The following is a 24357-nucleotide window of genomic DNA, read 5'->3' on the forward strand; positions in this document are numbered from 1 at the left end:
ACATTTATGTTTGACCTGAAACCCCTTATAGACTTTTTGCGTGTAACAGAGAAAAAATGAATTTATGATTTATGGTTTTGATGATTAGAACAAATAGATTGTAGAAAAAAGAGGGGGGGGGGTTTGTAACCATAGAGTAAGAGATAATTTTGAATTTGTACTTATAACTGCTGTGAAGAAAATCAGAAGCTGATTCTTTTCATTCTTTCTTTTTGAACTTTTGGCTTTTTCTTTATATTAGTTCTTGTTAGTTTTTATCTCCTTTTTAAAATTTTTAATAAAGGTTATATATTTAAAAAAAGGAATTCCCTGAAGAAGTAGCCCAATATTTCAAAATAACGTGGCTGCCCTCCAAAATGAATGGACTTTTCCCTCTAGAATTCCCAGACCACATGATCATTGCTAAGAATTCTGGGAATTGAAGTCCACCCATATGAAGGGCCTAGGTTGGAGGACGGGTTCTTTGTCCATGTTTTCTAGGGTGTGGGTGAGTCTCTTGAAAGTGAGTGCAAATTTCCCATTTGGGAGAATGTGAAGGGCAGAAGAACTGTAGCTAAAGGCCTTTGCTTCCCCAAATAGAAGTCCACCAACACATTTGTCAACTTTTTACCCCCCTCCTGGCAGGGTTCCTGTGCATTTAAACGCTTTAAATTTGTAGCTTTTGTCACTTTTTCTCAGTGTTTCTCAACCTTGGTAACTTGAAGATGTGTGGACTTCAACACCCAGAATTCCCCAGCCAGCATGGAATTCTGGGAGTTGAAGTCCACACAACTTAAAGTTGCCAAGGTTGAGAAACACTGCATTATCTGGGGACACAGGGCAGCGTTAAGAGTCCCTTTTCTTCCTCTTGTCCTTGTTTACAGAGATAGGAGAGGCAGGGAAGAGACCCTGAGAAACCTGTGCAATTGTAGTTCACTGTTGTTCAGAAGGGAAGGGCTGAGCATGGGTTATGTCAGACCATTGTAAAGTTGTGATTGATGAATAACAGAAGTCACTGGCAATTGGATCATTTCCAAACAAAAGATAGAGAGTCCTTCCCTGTTAAAATGGAGATGGGAGTTTTGGTGTGAACAGAGAAAAGATTTTGCTGCATGAAGCAGCAGAACAAACAGGGCCAAACAAACGCTGAGAGGCCTTTCTTGAATGATCTACACAGGAATGCTGTCTTTGTAGAAACATCTGGGTTTCTTGAGTCAAGACATAGAGGTTGTCATCTCACTCAGTACAGCACTTAACCATTCATTTAGTGATGGTTCAGACTTAGGACGGTAATGAAAAACCTGACTTACAATCGGTGCTCACACTTATGAACGTCACGGTGTCCCCGCGATCACGTGACCACGATCTGGGCACTTGGCAAATGGTTTGAATTTATGACCGTTGCAGCATCCTGGGGTCACATGATCACCATTTTCGACCTTCCCGGCCGGCTTCTGGCAAGCAAAATTAATGGGGAATCATGTGATTCACTTAACGACCATGTGGTTTGCTTAATGACTGCCCCAAAAAGGTTGTAAAATCAGGTTGGGTTCACTTAATGACCACTTTGCTTAGCAACCGAAATTCCAGTCTCATTTGTGGTTGTTAAGCAAGGACTACCTGTAGAGAGACCCAAAGAATTATTGGCCATCAAAAGTGAAGATGGTTGGAAATCTGGCTTCCGACAATGGTTTGTTGTCTTCCTGAATGCTGCAGGGTTCATTTGAACCTCCTTTTTATGGTGTTATGCCAGCATATTGTAACCTGGATTTTGACTTTGGCCCCGTGATGAAGAGCATGAACTGTATCCCTAAATCCAGCTTATTAGTTTTATGGTTGAAGAAACTGATTTTTTTTAGGTGGCTTGCTCAGAATAAAGCCTATTTTTTTTCTGAATGCTTAGAAATGAGTATGGCTGTTTTGATGGTACAGTATTATCTCAAGCCCTCCATTGCTGCTGTTTGATATCACAAAAAATACCACTGGATCAAAAGCAAGATAAATTGTTTCCAGATTTGGGTATATGTCTGTCCTGCTATATTTTCATAAAGAAAAAAAGGGGTTGTGTGCCTAGTGATGTGTAGTTCGAGTTGCTTAAATATTGAACTATTTTAATTGGTAGAAGTGTGGTTTTTAAAATGTTTTTAATTATCTGAAATTATGCAGCCAATCCTCAACTTAAACCTGTATACTCTGTGCTTTTGCACATGTGTAAAATCCCATCTGATATTTGACGTATGTGTAAAATACATAAAATACACAGGTATAAAATTGCATTCCGGTTTAATGGACATTCTGCTTTAACAAATGCTACTTCTCTCCGTTAGTCTCTTAAATTGAGAGTTTATTGTACCCTTTTTCTTTATAAGAAAAGAAAAAAAAGATTCCTTATGAATCAGTCAAGCAGTGTTTGCTGAACTCGTCTTGTTCACCGACCAAAATTCCAGCTAATGATGCGTTAATTTACTTGCAAAGAATCTGTAAGCATCTGGGACCTCTTTTCTACCAGCCTTAAGTGCGTTATGCTGCAGAGCATATCTTTAATTCAACGTTTTATTCTGATTTGGGCTGCCAGTATTTCCACTTGGTTTCTCTTCACTCACTTTAAAGGTAAGAAAGATCGTTATACCAAAATTATTGTTTTAATAACTTCCATCAAGGCTAATGTGTTTGATAGGAAATAACTTCTTCCAAGTCCCTGTAATTTTGAATAAAGAGCTGGTCATTAGCACTGTGTTCAATTATCAGGTGATGTTTTGGAATCTTGAGACTTTACCCAATATTAATGTGATTAAAATCCTTTTTCCTGCCCACTGTGGGTTTACAAATCATGATTTTATTAGTCATTTGCTTGGTTATGGGTGCAAGTGTGCATAGTGTGAAAAAATAATGACTTAGGTGTGTACAGTCATCTAAGTGTACTGTATATTCATGTAGAACCTTTGCATTCAGGAGGATTTTGTATTCTATAGACAGTAATGAAATTATGGACAATAGTTGTGTTGTTATTTCAGTGAAATATTAATATCAGTGGGAAGTGTGATGTTGTTGCAAAAAAAGGCAAATGCAATTAAATGCAGATTTAGATTGTATCAACCTAAGCATAATTTCCAAGTCATGGAAAGTAATATTTCCCCTTTATTCTGCACTAATCTGGGTACTAGTTTTGGGCAGCACACTTTGAGAAGGATTCAAAGAAACTGGAACAGGTTCAGCAAAGGGCAACAAGGATGCTCAGGGCACAGGAAACTATTGGTGTTCCTTGCTGAACAACCACTTGTTCAGCAACAGTTTGAACTTACAACGGTGCTGAATGAGTGGTACTTATGACTACTGCAACATCCCCACAGTCACATGATTGCAATCCAGGTGCTCGGTGACCAGCTTGCAGTTACAATGTTGCAGCGTCCCGTGGTCACATGATCGCCATTTGCAACCTTGGTTGGCCTCCTACAAGCAAAGTCAATGGGGAAGCCGGTAGGAGGTTGCAAATGGCGATCACGTGATGTTGCCCTTAATGACGACGTGGGATTTGCTTAGCAACCACAGCCAGAAGTTGTGGAATTTCCATTGCTAAGTGGCACAGTCATGAGATGTCACACTTTACGACTGCGTTGCTTAGTGATGGAAATTCTGGTACTGATTACCACCATTAAGGGAGGACTACCTGTATATCCTAAGAGAAAGATGAAGGAAGTGGAAATGTTTAACTATGAGAAAAAGGAGTGAGGATAAGACCACTGTTCAGATAGGTGAAAGCATGCTCCACAGAAGAAAGGCAAGACTTGTTTTCGAATGCATGGCATGGAATATATTAACACAAAGCAGATAATGGCTGAATTTTAGGAAAGAGATTCCCCACAGAGCAGTTTGACAGAGGAACCAAATACTTAGGCACATAGTGTGCTTCCCTTCTTTGGATGTGTTCAAAAAATGTTGAGGCAGCAATTTGTTGAGAAAGGTTGAATCAGGCAAGCATTTAGACTTGACTGTGAATCTTTGGTTGAACTTGCTTGACTGGGTGGATAAAAAATGGAATTCATTAAGAGAACAAAGTGCTAAAAGGTGTTCATCGGTATATTTTTCATGGCTTCTGCTTAAAGTAATACTGCTAAACTTGGATTTACAGTATTTATATGAAAATAAAATAGTCCTGAAGCTAAGATGTCTTCTCCTCCTCCCCACAAAACATTAGTATGAGTCACCATTGTGTGTTCAAATAAGTATGCTTTTATACCTATCAGGGGAAAAAGTAGTCTTTTTCTACTTGAGCTTGACTTCTGCTGACTTCATGGGCATGGCCATTTTAGTTATCTTGGCAACAGCACAAAGATCTGAAATTGCCTTCTTTGGGATTTTCCTCATCTTTGAAATCTAGCCTACAGTCTATTCCTGGTGGTCTTCTATCTAGGTCCCAACTAGGTCTGACCCTGTTTAGTTTTTTGAGATCACTGTCAGCTAGGTGCTGCCACCTGCTGGGTATGTTTTGAAACTAAAAAGGGCTCGACCAGAACAAGAAGAACCAGAATTAATAGCTTCTAATTCAAATTCATTGCCTATGTAACAAGAGACACCTATCTGCATATATCAACCACTCTCACATACAGAGAGACTTCCTTCCTTCCAGGAGAAGCAGGAAAGGAAAAAAGCAGGATGGAGGAGGAAGGTGTAGATGCACTGGGAAGATAAGGAAAGAGAAAGGGGAGGAACTAAGCTGGTGCAGATGAGGAGGATGGAAGAGGCAACTGGATAGGGAAGGAAAGGAGAGACAGGGCGAGACACTGCTTAGACCAGTGTTTCTCAGCCTTGGGATCTTTAAGATGTGTGGACTTCAACTCCCAGAATTTCCCAGCCATCATGGCTGGCTGGGGAATTCTGGGACTTGAAGTCCACACATCTTAAAGATCCCAAGGCTGAGAAACACTGGCTTAGGCATTACTAAAGGGTTAAATTCACCAGGCAAATGGCCCCTCCCAAGAGCAGCCTCTTCAGAGTAATCTTCAGAGGTATCCACCCTTTGTAGCAGAGAGCTTTGTAGTCATTAGTACCTCCTGATCACTCCTTTGTTTTCAACAGCTTCTTCTATTCTCATCAGGGAATGTAAGATGACTGCCCCTCCCAAGCCACAGGTAATAATTTTTTGGGGGGGGACTCATTTTCCTCTACTGTAATATTTTTCTGGTATTTTTTGAATCTTTCCTGGTCTAATTGTTTGCTTGAGTTTTGAGAAGCCCTTTCCACAACCCAGTCTTTGGGGAGGAATCCCTTGGGAGTGTGGAATGGCAGCAGCTTCAGGGATATTCCAGATGCTTGCCTGTCTTGCTAAACTTTATATTTGACCATTCTGTGTCTGGGTGCACACTTTGTGATCCATTGGATAAATTACAGCCCTACCTACTGTTGTGTGTTTAGGGGGATGCTAAAAGAAGCCTGGATGGGATGGGATAGATGAGGCAGTATTCCAATTAATAATGGGCTGGAGATTTTGTTTACAACTTCTTCAAGGCCTCGTTCTCCCTTTGATGGATAAAAAGTCCTTTCTCAGAAGAACAGATTAGATAAATTCTCATGGGTACAGTAGAGTTCAGATGCTTCTCTGGGCTGTGAAGGAGTCAAGAGGTTGCTGTTTTCCTTCAGTCACCATCTTGCCCACCCAACTGTCTGCCGCTTTCCTTACTTTTTTGATCTGGCTCCTGATGTCTTGGTTAAGCATAAACCTATGCAAGATAACTCGACTGACTTTCAGTCTGTGAAACACTGTTGTATGTTGCTTTCAGATGTCAAACTGGAAGAAGACTGTGTTGTTTCTCTTTAGCCAATTCTCTGGTCATGCAGGGTGATTCTGTAAATGCCCAAGGCGCGGGCCTCAGGGTGGGGTGACCGATCAGCCCCCATCTGACATTGCACAAGCAGACGCCTTGCTTTCACGACTGAGGCATTCTCCTCTGGAAAGTGAAGAGCGTTCTCTCTCTTTCTCACGCACATCACACACACAGAAAGAATTTTTTTTATTTTTTATTTTCCAGATCTGTGGAGGTTGTGTTGATACCCACAGAGGGTATCTGGATTGTGTGGAGGTTTGGTGCCGCTCCTCCATTTTTTCTTACTATGCTTTTTCCCAGGTCTCTCTTGAGAGTGATAATGGCTTCATCTTGATGTTGTAAGTGCCAGTACCCCTGAGCAGGAATTTTTTTTTTTTGCCATACAGGTAGTCCTCATTTAGTGACCACAGTTGGGACTGGCAACTTGGTTGTTAAGTGAAACCACGACTGTGCTTACAATCTTACTAAAGCTTTCTTTTGCTTTATAGACCTGTGAAGGCTGTAAATGTGAGGATTGGTCATGAAGTTACTGTTTCGTCACTGTCGTAACTGCGAATGGTTGCTAAATGAGGCAGTCACTAAACCAGGACTGCCTGTATTTTCAGCAATAAAAAATTAAGGTTTCTTAGAGTTGGGCTTAATTCCTAGTTATTTCCTAGGCTCATTCTTGGCAACAATATCCAAGTAGCTTGCCAATACCTTTCTCTGGGATTTTTTCCTGACTTCCTAATCTAGTTGACCACCTAAGGATTTGCTGGTGGTCTCCCATCCAGGAACTAATGTGGTCTGATGTTCAGGTAGGTGCTATAACTTGCTGTGATGTTTTCAACAATTAAATAGTGTAACCATTCTGTTGACCGGAAAAAGACGTATTGCAGGTAGAAGTCATGTTGAACTTAGATTTCCTAAGGATAGATGGATTGGCTTGGATTCCAAAAGCTGATCAATTCAGATTATTGATTCAGCGATTCAAGTAGTTGATTCAATTTGAGCGCTTTTAGATGTACAATTACATTCTACAGTTTGATTCTACATGTATTTATTTAAATTAAAATAATATTTTTAAAGAGAAATGAGGCAGGTGCCCACATATGGTGTCTATGAACACTATGTTGCTTTTTCTAGCTGTATTGCATCCATAGTTCAAACACGTATTTGTTGCTACCAGTGGTTGGGGCACTTTACGGATTGGCGTTGGGAGTTTTTGTCCAGTATCATAGCCAGTGATGAGGTATGGTAATTGCACTAAAGCAACATCTGAAATTTGCCATTGATTTCAGTGAAGCACATACCTCGGTAAATACAACAGACAGTGTTGTGGCACCTCCAAGTCGAACATGTTTGTAAATTAATACATTTGCCAGTCTTTAATATGTCACAACACCAGACTAACACGCCTATCCCTCTGGAAGTTGATATTCTAGCTAATTTCACTTAAAAATTCAGGCATAAATTTTAAAAAAATGTGAGTGTCTCTCTTTATGTTGGTTTCTGCCCATTTAGCAAGGGTGCCATTTTTTGTGTGCAAAACCCCTCTTCTTTTACAATGACTGTCCTTCAGACGCCTCTAAATATAATGATTTCAGAGCTGAGTGCTGAACTTCTGAAAATCAAATGTTAATTATGGAAAACTCCTTGTTCCCTCAGCTTGGCCTTGCTATTAAGCTGCTGGGGATTGATCCAAGAAAAATGAAACAAAGGCAGGCTTAGCAGGACACGCAAGGCAGTCTCCCAGTAATGAATCAACAAGAAAATGCTTCTCATAACTCATTGAGAAGTTATTTTAAAAAAGTTCTGGCAAGCAGAGCGCTCCGTTTATTCACAACTGCTTCCGCGTTGAAAGATGCTCACAGTCACAAACACGTTTCTGCTCAACAGTTCAGCTTTAGTCATCCTGGCAACAATTCAGGTGTATTGGAACACCTGGGACAGGTGATGATAGAGATTAATTAACCCAGTTCCAAAATCTGCCTGCAGCTTCTCAGAAATTTTCTTCCCCTGTGAGAGGGCGCTTGAATACTTTTTATTGTTGGGGTGGCTGAACATTTCTTTCAGATTTCTCTTTGCGATGTTCTTGTCAAAGATGGCAGCGGATGGTGGTGCCAGATTCGGTTATATTTTTATTTGTTTGTTTGTTTGTATTTCAAATTTCTATCACGGCCCATCTCTCCCGAAATCATGATGATGATACAGGAAAATCCAAAGTACTTACCCAAGGCAGGGTTGGCATGTGATAGGGGCACAGGTCAAGCAGGGAAATGTCAGATTTAGATACTTCTAAAATTTGTAGCCTTGGGATGAATAGGTTTGTTGGCATTGTGAAAAGATAGGAAATTGCCTGGGTTTCCTTTATAAATGTTACTTTTGTAAACGGATGTGTTCTGATCTAAATGGTGAAGTATTTGGAGACTGCCAATGTAGTTTTGTGCCAATATCCAAAGTACTGTTAGCCTCTACGTGAAGCCTGAACTATTTTATTGCATAACGATGATGATAATAATGATGATAATTAATTATTCTTTTTATTTTTATTGTATATATTGTATTTGTAAAAGTTTCTGATTTTAATTTTGTTTTTTATTGTAAACCACCCAGAGTCCCTCCTTGGGAGGGAGATGGGCGATGATAAAGTCTGATAGATAGATAGATAGATAAATAAATAAATAAATGATGATGCTGTTGGTTAAATGGAATGAACTGTACTTTAAATCTTTTCTATCTCTTTTTTTCCCCTTGGGGAATAGTACAGAATCAAGGCAACAAATGACAAGCCATTGAAATAATAAAATACCACAATAATAACAAATGTGATGGTAGGAAAGGTGAATCTTGTTAATTTTGGATTTGCTTAGCTTCTCATTTTCCCCCACTAGATGTTCATTTTGGCTAGCTCCTGCATCAATTTGCAAATATGTATGCCAATAAAAAAAGTCAGCATGAAAATCCACCCACCATTTTCTGCCCATTTTTCCAGTCAGTGTTTTTTATACTCTCTTCCTAACCTGAGTAGGAATAGTAAAGTCTCAGGTAAAACCATCGCCATAAAAGCGGGAATGCTTAAAAGCAAGTAATGCAAAATTAAAGTTCATTTAAAAAGAGATACAAGCAAGCTAACAGGCAAACTAAAAGCAGGCTAGTCCTGCAGTGATTATTTATTGATTTGATTTATATCCCACCTTTATTTTATACAACTCAAGGCAGCTTATATAATGTTCTCAACTCTTATTTTCCCCCCAACAACAACCCTGCAAGGTGGGTTGGGCTGAAATAGGGGGAGCCAGGTGGCTTCCCTGCCTAAGGCAGGACTAGAACTCATGGCCTCCCCGTTTATAGCCTGGTGCCTTAACCACTACACCAAATTGGTGATCAGACTCACTTCTGCTTTTTTCTGAATTCAGTGTGAGCCTGGTCAGGCATTTTTGGGAAGGAAATTCCCAAAAATGGGAATTTTGGGGAATTGGGCTACCATCACTGAAAAGGCTGTCCTTTAAACTTTTTCTTTACATACCGCACTTCCACCTTGCTGGTCAGCCAAAAGAACAACCGGTGTACCTTTCATAATAACAGAAGATATTCATGCTTGTAATCCAAAAGGTATAAAGGAAGGGGGAAAATGCAAATTGAGGAATGAAGAGAGAAAGCAAACCTGGGCTCCAGGTTTTTACGTTAAATATGGAATGAAAAGTGTAATACATAGCTTTAAAAATAGCCAGTTTGTCCAATTTATAGACAAATGTGGGTGATTTATATTACAGGAAAGATATATTTTTTATATTATGTAGGAATAGAGGGAAAGAATGGCTGGCTTATCAGTATGATATTCTGTGTGAAAATGTGTGATTTAAAGCAGTGATAAATGTTAGAAAAACTTGGGGGAGCAATTGGACTCATCTGGGATTTTGAGAGCATGTTGGGGATGCGCTCACAAAAATGGCTGACATGGTGGTCTTGTCTGTCTACTAAGTAGTTTCCCTGGTTGGTCTAGCTGGTGATAAGACACCCATTTAGCAGAAGGCTGGTTCTCCGTCTCTCTAATCCCTGGGATGCTCCCTATTCAATTAAATTCTCTGTCATTTTAACGGACATTTGTTTAAGCAAAGTTCTGTGATGCCGTCACCTAGTTTTTATTTTCTAACAATGCCACATGGGGCCCAGAAGCATTCTTGGAAACATGGTAATGCTTGGCTTGAAACTTCAGTGTTCCACTTCTCCTTTAATTTGTTATAATTAAAAAGGATTTTTAAAGATATCTAAAAATGCCGATGGGCAGAGTTCACTGGCACTGCATAATCTGATGTAAGCCTTTAAGCCTCCTTTCATTCAGTTCACAAGTAGAGATGTAGGTGCTCTGATGGGGAATCTAGTTTGGCAAAATTACAGTACATGAGAATTTGTGGAACTTCACTGGTGTAGATCAGCGTTCCCCAACCAGACAGCCTCTTGACATGTTTGGATCACAGCTCCTAGAGTTCACAGCTAACGTGTCCTGGATTTGTAGAACTCGCACTTCAAGAAGTTAACAAAATGAGGAAAACCATGTCAAACAAAAGAGTTTCATCACTGGGACACAGGCGCTGAGAGAGCCCTACTGGGAAACCAAAGACATCAATAAAGCCAGTGAAAAGTTTTAAATGGCAATTTTTATTTCATGCTAGCTTCATGTTTTGTATTTGGATTGCCCTTAATGTTATTTATACTTTGGGGGCACATTTCTAAATGCTGCAGGACAAAATTCTGAGAAACTTGGATTTTGGTGCATCCCAAGAGTTGTTTACAGCCTATTCTCCCACCCTCTGGAAATCATTCCTCCTAAGGCGAGGTTAGCCCCGTCTCTACTAGCCTTCCGGAAAGCCCTCAAACCATGCTTTTTCCATCAACCTTGGGGATCCCATGGGAACAGGGAGCTTGTGAGATTGGTTGCATTGTGTTTAGGATGTTGTTCATTCTCCTGAAGTCTTGGGTTTTTTTTCTGTTTAATTGTTTTTAATAGTTGTTATATTTGTTTTTAAGTGTCTGTCTTGTACGTCACCCAGAGTCACACTTGTGAGATGGACGGCTATGTAAATTTGCTAAATAATAAAACTTTGGTCCAAATCGGTTTCTCTTCCATCTCTGGGCTGAAGAGAGAAGCATAAACAGCACAGCTGTGGTGGATTTCGGCGGTGCCGCTGGTTCTCAGGAAGGAGGGAGCACATTCTAAGGAGGTGGAAGAGCTTTGTTTGGTGGGACCCAGCAGGAGAGCCTTCTCTGCTGTGGCACATGGCTCCCTCCAAAGTGAGATTGCCCCAAACCTATTGGCCTTACGGAAGGCCCTTAAAACTTGGTTCTGTCATCGGGCCCGGGGATCCCATGGAAGTGTGGAGCCTGTTGAATGGTCGTGTTGCATGTAAGGCACTTTCCTGGGTTTTTTGTTGTTACAGCTTTAACTGTTTTAATTGTATTTTCAATGGTTCTGTTTTTAATTATTTTTATTGTTTGTTTGTTTTTTAATTGTGTGCACCACCCAGAGTCACAAGCATGAGGTGGGTGGCTATCTAAATTAAATTAATAAATAAATCTGGAAGGTATATTGCATAGAATTATAAGGTTGGAAGGGACCTTGGAGGTCTTCTAGCCCACCCCCCTGCCCAGGGCAGGAATCCTCAGACCATCCCAGACAAATGACCAACCTTTATTTGAAAACCTCCAGCGATGGAGCCTCCATGACACCAGAAGGTAGGCTCTTCCCCTGCTTAATAGCTGTCCTGATTTTGAGTTTGAATCTCTCTTTCAAATAACTTGCACTTTGCCTGGAGATGATTTAATTTATTTGGTGGTGTTTTTTTATTTGCTATTGATAGATTTAATTGTGCTTTTTAAGTGCCTTTATGGTATTTAAGTGTATTATATTTTTTTCTAGGATGTGACCTTGATTTTTTTCCCTTCTTTTGGAGTATGTTTAAAAATCCCATGGGTGCCAACAATAACAAAAAATAAGCATATCATTTTTAAAAACAGACACCTGCATTTCCTGTGTGATGAGGCCTATTCTACTTGCCCCACAATGAAGGTTGTAGTGATGCCAGAATTTGAATAACAAGTTTGCAGGATTGCCAGCTGTGTTCCTGGTTACTGATTATTCCATTAATGACTAGGAAATTGCCATTAAAAGAGCAACTGGGCTCATCCTGTTATTGCTGAGTTGTGAGTTCTTTTGTTCTCCTATCAGCTGGCTGCTTCTTGGTCACAACTGACCGAGAGTAATTTTTTCCTCCAGATTTATGTCATGACCCAATGCAAGCAGAACCATTTGCCAAAGTAGACAGCTTGCTTCATACCAGGCCATCTTTTCCTCAGTGGGTGGGAATTGCATCCAAAGTTTTTGTTGTAGATGGTGCCACCTGAACTCATGGAGAGACAGATTAAAGCGGTGTTTCTCAGCCTTGGCAACTTTAAGAAATGTGGACTTCAACTCCCAGAATTCCCCAGCCAGAATTCTGGGAGTTGAAGTCCACTTATCTTAAAGTTGCCAAGGCTGAGAAACACTGGATTAAAGGGAATGCAATGATACCTTATTGATTCTGCTTGTACAGGAGAACCATGGCAGTAGGATGAAGCTGGGAAGACGTCAGCCCTTTGAAGTAGGCCAAGTCAGGAAACAGAATCTACAAGGACTAGTGGAATTCTACTTTATTATTGCAGGTTATAATAACAGAAACGTGAAAGCCTGATAGAGTTTCTCTTCCCCTCTCTTATACCTCAAAGAATCAAGGCAGTGCAGTCGTGAGCTTCTTTCTCACCCCTCCTCTCTTCGAAAGATAAACGGGTATTCACATAACTGCCCTTGTATTCCTTCTTCAGCTGCAGGTAAATGCCTGAGTGCTGGATTCTTCAGAATAGGGTTTCTCAACCTTGGCAACTTTTAAGATGTGTGGACTTCAACTCCCAGAATTCTGGGAGTTGAAGTCCACACATCTTAAAGTTGCCAAGGTTGAGAAACACTGCTTTAGAAGCATCCTGGTCAGAAGGAAAATATTTGGACACCCACATATCCAAGGCTTACCTGCCTCTAATTTGGATTATTCTTGTAACCTGTCAATCATCACTTCAGGTGGCTGTGATGTAATGTGAGCTGTGTTTGTTTGTTTGTTTATATATATATATATATGTGTATATATATATATATATATATATATATATGGAAGTAATAAGCTAGGAATGATAGATGTATATATATAATTAATTACACGTGGGGTAAAGGAAGTGGGTAGTTTTCTGTCTGACAATATTAGAGCACAAAACATGTAATGCAACTCATTCCAAATAAATAGTGGGAAATTCAGGACAGATAAAAGGAAGAACTTTTTAACCCAGTGTATAGTTTTTAGTCCAACGTATTATGCATGATAGAAGCTATAGGCTGAGTTCACGTGAAACGTGCCACTAAAAACCTTAGTTAATGTGTATTATTTGCCCATTTATTCCCCCTTCCCCCAAATATGGCTCTTTAGGCTGAAATGGCCACCAGTTTTGATTTCTAAAAACTGGGAACTGTATCTAGGTTACAAGTCCTCATTTTGTTGTTTATTCGTTTAGTCGCTTCCGACTCTTTGTGACTTCATGGACCAGCCCACGCCAGAGCTGCCTGTCGGTCGTCAACACCCCCATCTCCCCCAGGGACGGGTCCGTCACCTCTAGAATATCATCCATCCACCTTGCCCTTGGTCGGCCCCTCTTCCTTTTGCCTTCCACTCTCCCTAGCATCAGCATCTTCTCCAGGGTGTCCTGTCTTCTCATTATGTGGCCAAAGTATTTCAGTTTTGCCTTTAATATCATTCCCTCAAGTGAGCAGTCTGGCTTTATTTCCTGGAGGATGGACTGGTTTGATCTTCTTGCAGTCCAAGGCACTCTCAGAATTTTCCTCCAACACCACAGTTCAAAAGCATCGATCTTCCTTCGCTCAGCCTTCCTTATGGTCCAGCTCTTGCAGCCATATGTTACTACAGGGAACACCATTGCTTTAACTATGCGGGCCTTTGTTGTCAGTGTGATGTCTCTGCTCTTAACTATTTTATCGAGATTTGTCATTGCTCTTCTCCCAAGGATTAAGCGCCTTCCGATTTCCTGACTGCAGTCAGCATCTGCAGTAATCTTTGCACCTAGGAATACAAAGTCTTTCACTGCTTCTACATTTTCTCCCTCTATTTGCCAGTTATCAATCAAGCTGGTTGCCATAATCTTGGTTTTTTTGAGGTTTAGCTGCAAGCCAGCTTTTGCACTTTCTTCTTTCACCTTCATCATAAGGCTCCTCAGTTCCTCTTCACTTTCAGCCATCAAAGTGGTATCATCTGCATATCTGAGATTGTTAATGTTTCTTCCAGCGATTTTAACTCCAGCCTTGGATTCCTCAAGGCCAGCTTATCGCATGATGTGTTCTGCATACAAGTTGAATAGGTAGGGTGAGAGTATACAGCTGGCCTTGAGGAATCTTGAACCAGTCCGTTGTTCCGTGGTCTGTTCTTACTGTTGCTACTTGGTCGTTATACAGATTCTTCAGGAGGCAGACAAGATGACTTGGTATCCCCATACCACTAAGAACTTGCCACAATTTGTTATGGTCCACACAGTCAAAGGCTTTAGAATAGTCAATAAAACAGAAATAGATGTTTTTCTGAAACTCCCTGGCTTTTTCCATTATCCAGCGGATATTGGCAATTTGGTCTCTACTTCCTCTGCCTTTTCTAAACCCAGCTTGTACATCTGGCAATTCTCGCTCCATGAACTGCTGAAGTCTACCTTGAAGGATCTTGAGCATTACCTTACTGGCATGTGAAATGAGTGCCACTGTTCGATAGTTTGAACATTCTTTAGTGTTTCCCTTTTTTGGTATGGGGATATAAGTTGATTTTTTTCCAGTCTGATGGCCATTCTTGTGTTTTCCAAATTTGCTGGCATATAGCATGCATTACCTTGACAGCATCATCTTGCAAGATTTTGAAGAGTTCAGCTGGGATGCCGTTGTCTCCTGCTGCCTTGTTATTAGCAATGCTTCTTAAGGCCCACTCAACCTCACTCTTCAGGATGTCTGGCTCTAGCTCACTGACCACACCATCAAAGCTATCCCCAATATTGTTATCCTTCCTGTACAGGTCTTCTGTATATTCTTGCCACCTTTTCTTGATCTCTTCTTCTTCTGTTAGGTCCTTGCCATCTTTGTTTTTGATCATACCCATTTTGGCCTGGAATTTACTTCCAATGTTTCTAATTTTCTGGAAGAGGTCTCTTGTCCTTCCTATTCTATTGTCTTCTTCCACTTCCGCGCATTGCTTGTTTAAAAATAATTCCTTATCTCTTCTGGCTAACCTCTGGAATTTTGCATTTAATTGGGCATATCTCCCCCAATCACTGTTGCCTTTTGCTTTCCTTCTTTCTTGGGCTACTTCTAGTGTCTCAGCAGACAGCCATTTGCCTTTTTGGTTTTCTCTTTCTTTGGGATGTATTTTGTTGCCGCCTCCTGAACAATGCTGCCAACTTCTGTCCAGAGTTCTTCCGGGACCCTATCTACTAAGTCCAGTCCCTTAAATCGATTCTTCACCTCCACTGCATATTCCTTAGGAATATTAGTGAGCTCATATCTAGCTGATCTGTGGGTCTTCCCTAATCTCTTTAGTCTGATCCTAAATTGTGCAAGAAGAAGTTCGTGATCTGAACTACAGTCAGCTCCAGGCCTTGTTTTTACCGACTGTACAGATGTCCGCCACCTTTGGCTGCAAAGGATGTAGTCAATCTGATTTCGGTGTTGTCCATCTGGTGAAGTCCATGTATAAAGCCGTCTCTTAGGTTGTTGGAAGAGAGTGTTTGTTATGCAGAGTGAGTTGTCTTGGCAAAATTCTATCAGCCTATGTCCTGCTTCATTTTGTTCTCCCAGGCCATGCTTACCTGTAATTCGAGGTGTCATTTGACTGCCCACCTTAGCATTCCAGTCTCCTGTGATGAAAATAACATCTCTTTTAGGCGTGTTGTCCAGTAGGTGCTGCAGATCCTCATAGAACTGCTCTACTTCAGCTTCTTCAGCATTTGTGGTTGGGGCGTATATTTGGATCACTGTGATGTTAGATGGCTTGCCCTGAATTCGAATTGAGATCATTCTGTCGTTTTTTGGGTTGTATCCAAGCACTGCTTTAGCCACTTTACTATTAATTATGAAGGCTACTCCATTTCTTCTGTGGTCCTCTTGTCCACAGTAGTAGATCTGGTGGTCATTTGATGTGAAGTGGGCCATTCCAGTCCATTACAGTTCACTGACGCCCAGAATGTCTATCTTTAATCTTGACATCTCACCAATAACCACATCCAATTTGCCCTGGCTCATAGATCTTACATTCCAGGTTCCAATGGTGTGTTGATCCTTAGAACATCGGATTCGCCGTTCACCACCAGCACCGTCGGCCGCTAGCCGTCCTTTCGGCTTTGAGCTAGCTGCATCATCACGTCTGGGGCTAGTTGAGCTCATCCTCTGTTCCTCCCCAGTAGCATTTTGACCAACTTCCGACCTGGGGGTCTCATCTTCCGATGGTATACCGATATATCTCTGGTTGTACTGATCCATTTAGTTTTCACGGCAAGAATACTGGGGTGGGTTGCCATTACCTTCCCCAGGGATCGCATTTAGTCTGACCTCTCTGTCATGACCTTCCCGTCTTGGATGGCCCTTCACGGTTTAGCTCATGGCATCATTGAGGTGCTCAAGCTCCAGCACCACGACAAGGTAACGATCCTTTGCTGAAGAAGTCCTCATTTAGGGAACCTCAATATGGTAACTTTCAGATTGGAATGATATTGTTAGACTCAAAGTTTGGTTAAAGAGCCATGCTCAACAGAGGAAGAAAATGGCAGCGTGTGCTTTTTAGTGTGATATGTTGTCCCAGTTCAGGCATGGACAAATCTATAGAGGATTTGTGTGTAGTCAGGTAGCAGTCTTATCTCCTTTATCAATATAATTTTCAGTGCCTATTGCTGGGGAACATAAGTGGGACAGAACCTGTCATGAGTAAGGATGGCGAGCAGGAGGCTCCCATCCAGCCTGTCAAGCGCATGCGTAGCACTGAGGAATTGGTCAGCCATTCAAAGAGACACAGATCGGGACCGCCTTAACCCTTGGGGGTTATATGTCTGGGTTTTCCCACGCTTCTTCAGTTTGTTAGGATTCCTGTTAAGTACTAGCAATAAATATTAGAGACCAGTTCCTTGTCTCAGTGTGTTTCCTGGTTGTTAGGACAGAACCCTTCTGATCACATTCAGCTTGTTGGTTTCCCATGGGCTTATGTTCGAATGCTGCAGGAGCATAATGCTGGATTAGGTGGCCTTTGATAATACCCAGCATCAGTCTTATTTCCTAATCTGTGTTGCTGGAGGAGGGTACATGATTCAGAGGTACTGTTACCTGGCCAAAGATCACCTCTTTAATTGTACACTGCATTTTAAAAAGTTCTACCAAGAACTGCTGCTAGAGAATGCTAGTGTGTATGAGTAATTGGACCAAAGTCCTCACTGCCCTGGCATATCACCTCTGCTCTGTTTTGTTTTTTCCCGAGGAACAATGACTTTTGAGTAGGCAGAGAGCACTGGTTCATAATAATTTACTGGAAATTTCCCAGGGTTGGCCCCAGATTTTCAAGAATTGACTTGGAAAGCATATCAGTTAAAAGAGGATTGAACTTCAATCTTGGGAAAATCATGGCTGTTTCCAAATCTGTCTCTGTTTTTGAGGTGAGATGGTAGCAGAATAACCTGAGACGTTTAGCTTGTTTGAAGCATTTAATGAGCAGATTTCAGCGCAGCTCCAAGTATCAGAAGCCGTTCTAGTCACTGTGTGTGAAGTTGAAGAACCGGCTCCGAATTGTCCTCATCATGCATTGTTAAGTACATCATTTGATTGAACGTGGTTGATGCTAGGGTACTGGGGACAGCCACATCCTGTTTTCCTAGTTGGTATCTCCTGCTGACTAAGAAGTTCAAAAATATGATTCAGCATGTGATGAGATTTAAATGTGGATTTTTTGTGGTCTTGTAGAAAAGGGATCTTTTAAAATGATAATGTCATCCTGAAGATATTTAGGTAAGTGCAGACACCATGAGGGATAGAAACTTTGTTTTGTTTTCCCAGTGGTATGTGCATCTGCAATTCATTATTATTTATTTCCAGAAAGGCACCCATGTTAGCTGTTTGCAGCAAAAACGACTCCCACCCTTTTGATACCTTAATCATTCTGGCACTCCACATGTAATGGCGCTACGTTCGGATCTGTTTATCTTGTAACCTAAATTCCACCTTCCCTTCAGAAAGAGGGCCTAGGACAATTAACAGTAAAGCAGAGTTAAAATAACCAGATTAAAATGATAACCTTCAAATCCAACTATATTAGACTGATCAAATGTGGAATAGCACCTTAATTAGAAGTAATGCAACAGCAATGTCAGATGCATGAAGTGTATGTTGTATGCAAGGATATATGCCATTGTGTTGGAGTTGGAATACTAGCATTTAGTATTAATAAGTATTACTTTAGTATTTAGTATTGATAATTTAGTATTAATAAGGCCTTCGCGAGGCCTCCACGACACCTCCGCGAGGCCGCTGTGATGCCTCGTGAGGCATCATGGAGGCATTGCACGGTGTCGCGAAGGGCCAGCAACTGCCTCAGCTGGCTGCGCCTCAGCAGCAGCAGGAGGAAGGAGATGGTGAAGGTCAGCTGGGGCCAATGGGGGGGGGCAGAGTGCAGGGGGGGCAAAGAGCAGAGATGGGGGGAGATAGGCAGGTGGGGCGAGTTGAAGTGCACACTGTGGTTGTAAATGCGGGTGGGCTGCCAAGTGCCCGAATTTTGATCATGTGACCTCAGGGGCACTGCAATGGCTGTAACTTCAAGGACTGGTCGTAACTACCATTCATTCAGCACTGTCGTGATGTTGAACGGCCACTGAATGAATGGTCATTAAGGAAGGACTACCTGTATAAGCAAGTATGTATACATAATAATTGATTTTATTATCACTGTTTAACCTCAGGCGTACGCTAACTTAAGCTGGCATCAGATACTTCACCCAAACAAAATTGTTCCTCCAGCCTCAGAGAGGATCTGAAAACAGCTAGTAAGGGTGGAGAGAAACGATATTCAGAAAATGCAGAGTGATCATTATAGGGTTAACCGTGACTGTTTGCAAAACAATGAGCTGATAACATCCAGTGTCTTGATTCCTGTTAAGCCACAAGATATGAGATTTAAATTTCTTAATGAGCTGTAGTTTAGCTGTTTTTCTCTTTGGAAATTTACTTTGAAAACATAACCTTAGGGAAACGGACAGAGGGCTCTGGAAACGGAACCCATCCTTTTGGGGGGCAGAGGCACAATTATTATTAATGACATGGCATCTTCCACGCACATAGCATCGCTGTGGAGAAACGAGGAAGGCCCTGATCTAGGAGAGGCAAGAGAAATGCTGCATTCCCTGTGGATGTTCAGGGAACTTTTGACTGAGCTAAGACTTACTGAAAAGGGGCAGACATAGAAAGTGGAAGAAGGGTGTGAGTACCAAGAAGACAAGAGGCAGAAAATAACTTAGAAAGGCTAAAGCCAAAAAGGAACTTAGGCTTGGAAGGAAAGCTGAGAGGAACAAAAAGACCTATTTGGCAATTTCAGTAGCATTTGTTTATTACATTAATTTTTATGAGTGTCCAGAGAAGAGCAGCCAGAATGATGAGGGGCTGGGAAGGAAAAACCTCAGAAATGGTTGAGATGTTGGGTATGTTTGGCCTGGGGAGGACGAGAGGACTGTAGGGAGGGATTAGAGCTGTATTCTAATATCTGAAAGGCTGCCATGTAAAAGGATTGTTCAAAGCTATTCCAGAAGACAGGCAAGAACTGGTTAATTTAAGTAACAGGAATACAGATTTTGGTAGGACATCAGCTTTTCCACAATGGAACGGGCTGCGTGGGACATGGTGGAAAGGCTGGGCGGCCTTCTCTGTGGGCCACAAAAACACTTCAAAGAATTCTGTGCAAACCGAACAACTGCACGCTCCAACCAAGAGTACACCAAGGTCCTATACAAAGTTAACTTCCTGGATGGCAACCAAAACTACGTAGGAGAAATAGGGCGCCAACTCCATCTAAGATTTAAGGAGCCCAAAACTGCAATAAAGAACCAAGATTGTAAATACTGTGTATACTTGTGTAAAGGCCAAGAATTTTGGCTCCAAAGTGCATCCCAAAAATGGGGATCAGCTTATCTGCGGACCAGAGCTCAGATTAAAAAAAAAAAATTACGGGCTTTAAATGATGTGGTAAAAGTTGGCTGTTTCCCGCCTTTTGCTGCACACATTTCCGGTAGGTGGGTAATCACCGTGTATGGAAATTGCTAACGGTGATCATACGATGCAGTTTTCAAGCTAAATGTTATTAGTAGATGTTATTAGTAGAGTAGGAGATGAACTATTCTATTTCTGCCAGAGAATTTGAGGTACACGAAAAACAAGTTTGTAAATGTTGTTTTCCGGAACAGATCCCGTTTTTCCTGGTATTTTGGTTGCAATTTCACGAGTTGGTTTATATGCAGGTATATACGGTGTCTCACTGACTGGCAAATGGAGGGAGAAAATGTAGAAGCAGTGAAAGACTTTGTATTTCTAGGTGTGAAGCTTACTGCAGATGCTGACTGCAGTCAGGAAATCAGAAGACGCTTAATCCTTGGGAGAAGAGCAATGACAAATCTCGATAAAATCGTTAAGAGCAGAGACATCACACTGACAACAAAGGCCCGCATAGTTAAAGCAATGGTGTTCCCTGTAGTAACATATGGCTGCGAGAGCTGGACCATAAGGAAGGCTGAGCGAAGGAAGATCGATGCTTTTGAACTGTGGTGTTGGAGGAAAATTCTGAGAGTGCCTTGGACTGCAAGAAGATCAAACCAGTCCATCCTCCAGGAAATAAAGCCAGACTGCTCACTTGAGGGAACGATATTAAAGGCAAAACTGAAATACGTTGGCCACATAATGAGAAGACAGGACACCCTGGAGAAGATGCTGATGCTAGGGAGAGTGGAGGGCAAAAGGAAGAGGGGCCGACCAAGGGCAAGATGGATAGATGATATTCTAGAGGTGACGGACTCGTCCCTGAGGGAGCTGGGGGTGTTGACGACGGACAGGAAGCTCTGGCGTGGGCTGGTCCATGAAGTCACGAAGAGTCGGAAGCGACTGAACAAATAAACAACAACAACGGTGTCTCACAGTCACCCACACTTTTGAAGCTAGTCACACATTTGACTGGGAGAATACAGGTAGTCCTCGCTTAACAACCACAATCGGGACTGGCAATTCTGTTGCTAAGGATGCAGTTGTTAAGCGAGACATCACATGACCGCAAATTGTGATTTTTACTGCCAACGTCTCCAGTGACTTTGCTTGTCAGAAGCCAGCTGTGAAGTGCACAAATGGCCATGGGGACGCTGTGACAGTTGTAAACACCCACTGGTTCTGAGGTGCCCAAATCTTGATCGCTGTGGGGATGCAGCGGGGACGCTGTGATGGCCGTAAATCTGAGGACCAGTTGTAAAGTTATTTTTTCAGTGCTGTCGTAACTTTGAATGGTCATTAAACAGGGCAGTTGTTAAGCTAGGATCACCTGTACCAAAATCATAGACCACACAAATAGCAATGAGCTGGATACCATCTATCACCCTGCCAAGCTCCTGTTCCAAAATATCACAACAGACAGACAAGGAGGTCCAGTTGAAATGGAGTCAACAGCACTCACGAGAACTAATAGATTCACATCTCACAGGAAACCTCCAGTGACCAACACTCCCCCCACCCCGTTCAACTCCAGTGCAGACTACAAATACCACAAGACACCCCTCCCCTTCTGAATGGTTGCATGGATAAAGCTCACAGCTGGAGAAAACTTGATTAGTACCTCAGTTTTAATTTCCCAAAGCTCAAAACACTTGACCATAAGGTATGTACATATGACGCTGATTCAGAGACCTTCCTGGAAAGGAACAGACATCTCGTTCTTTTGTGTCTATGAAAAAGAATACACATCAGTAGCATATATTTTCTAACCTTTCACTAATACTCAGGCTGGTAAACTCTGTAGGAGGAGAGCTGTCTTAGTCTGGGGTAGTCAAAAATTAGGAGTGTGATAGCACCTTTTCCGACTCATCAATTTTAAGAAAGGGCATTAATTTTGCGGGCGAACTTCCTGATGAAATGAATTGCAGCTCACAAGAGCTTATGCTTTTTAATGAAATTGGTTAGTCGGGAAAGGTGCTACCAGACTCCTGCACAGACCACATTGAGACTGTATCTGCGTTGTGTTGGAAGCATGGCCTTTTAAATTAGCCCTCTCCTGTCTCCTGCCTTTTTGATGTCCTACAAAGTGACCCCCATCAGTCCTAGGCAGAAAGGCAGGGATGATGGGAGTTATAATCCTGAACATTTAGAAAGTATCAGGCTGCAGAATGTTGGGCCTTATATAAAAATGCCACCCCAAGGAGCTTACAAATCAATCAATCGCTGGATTGCAGGCTGTTATGCTTACTATGCGGTTTTTAAAAGTGGTGTGTGTGTGTGTGGATATGACACCCAGAGGTTTTTGAAATAGGATGCCATATACAGGTAGTCCTCACTTAAGAGCCATTCGTTTAGTGATGGTTCAGACTTACGACAGTGCTGAAAAAATGATGTAGGACTGGTACTCACACTTATGACTCACAGCATTGCTGTGGTCACATGATCACTATTTTGGCACTTGGCAACTGGTTCACATTTATGACTGTCACAGCATCCTGTGGGCATGTGATCACCATTTTCAACCTTCCTGGTTGGCTTCTGGCAAGCAAAATCAATGGGGAACTGCATGATTCGCCTAACGACCACATAGTTTGCTTAATGCCTGTGGTGATTTGCTTAACAACCACTGCAAAAAAGATTGTAAAATTGGGTTGGATTTGTTTAATGACCGCTTTGCTTAGCAACTGAAATTCCAGTCCCAATTGTGGTTGTTAAGCAGCCAGGACTACCTGTAAACAGTAGTGTGTATACAGTTACAATAAATTTAGCGATACAACCTTACCTTAAAAGGGAAAAGAGACAGAGAGGGAGGGGGAGATACCTATTTTAATCAACAGGATTTGCAAGTCGATAATTCAAAAAGGTGCTGTAACCAAGGAAGAGAAAAAGACTTATATCTGTAGCTTTTTCCTCTGCACAGGGCCATGTTCCAATAAACCCCCAGCAAGCAAAAGGTAGGAGTTCAGTCCCCCGCTTTCTTCATGCAGACCAGGGCTTGCAAAACTAGTTTATCAGCCTGCTTGCCTGTGTGCCACCTGCCACTCTGCTGAGTCACATCTTTTGAAATGCATAATTAGGTCAGTTGGGGGAGCCTGCTTTGCGCAGGATGGAGGAGTACAGTATAGGAGCCAAGCCAAGCCGTTGATCCTGGCTCTGTCCGGCATTCCTCTTTTCCATGTTTGTGATTTGGATACAGTGGTTGAGTTAGGGCAGCCTTTAAAAGGTCAGAAGCTTGAATCCACATATCCCAACCCTTTTTCTTCCCTACCTTCTCCAAATGGTCACACATGCCCCTAGTCTTCTCTTTGGTAGATCCCACCGGTCACCTCTGACACGGGAACATCATCCTCTGTCTTTTCTCTTGAAGTTATTGTTTATTTGCTTGTAAGAATCCCAGATAACTCTTGGGATGTCCCCCCCTCCCCTCCTTCTGCAATTAAGGAGCATCAGATGCTACTGGCAAGAAGAAAGTTAAGCATGGAGAAAAGTACTGGTTCTAAACATGTAGCCCTTTTTAAAATTGATTTTGCAAGGCCCTTTGTGCCACCAAGCATTTGCTGAAAGAAAAAGCCTCGTTTTCGAAAGTGTGTCAAAACCATCTTTTTAAAAAGGAGTTAAACTAATGGTTGTGTTAGTACAGCGTGCTTACCTACTCTGTTAAAGGCTGGGTAGATGGATTGGCATAACCTTGGTTAGGATTAATCTCAAGGTTTTTTTTGTGGCTTGCTTAATATGTTGTGTGAAACTAGCCAGTTTGGAGAGTTCATGGTTCACTTTTTGTACAAAACCAAAAAATGCATCAGTGCAGTAACTGGATTAAGAATTACTGTGTGAATGTACCCAATATCTTTTTCTGATACTGGTTCCAGTTGGTATAAACATGGAAGTTGGATCCAATGAATGTGTTATTACCTACATGTAACATCTTGTGTCCTTCCAGCAAAGAATGGGTAGTAGAGATGGACTGAAGTGTTATCCTGGTATTTCTTGTGCAACAATATCAGTAATTTAATGGAATTGGCATTCAGATGCAAGTCTACAATTCTGAGCATGCTTAAACAGATGCTGTCTCTAGAAATACATTATGATTTGTTTATCTGCATGCTTGGAGTATTTATTCATATGTTGTGAATCACCAATCTCTTAAACCAGGCATGGAAAACGTTCAGTCTGGAGGTCATAGATGGCCTTTGAAAGTTCCTCAGCTGGCACAGAGTGACTTAAAATAAA

The 24357-nt window shown here is 41.7% G+C and overlaps 1 protein-coding gene across 3 annotated transcripts in view; it reads left to right on the plus strand.

The window, feature by feature from the left end:
* The window catches only part of MYO5B (myosin VB), a 251727-nt gene that overhangs the window by 4037 nt on the left and 223333 nt on the right, over nucleotides 1-24357 (plus strand). The window lies entirely within an intron of this gene.

This window comes from Candoia aspera, chromosome 2, assembly GCF_035149785.1.
Source record: "Candoia aspera isolate rCanAsp1 chromosome 2, rCanAsp1.hap2, whole genome shotgun sequence".
NCBI lineage: Eukaryota > Metazoa > Chordata > Lepidosauria > Squamata > Boidae > Candoia > Candoia aspera.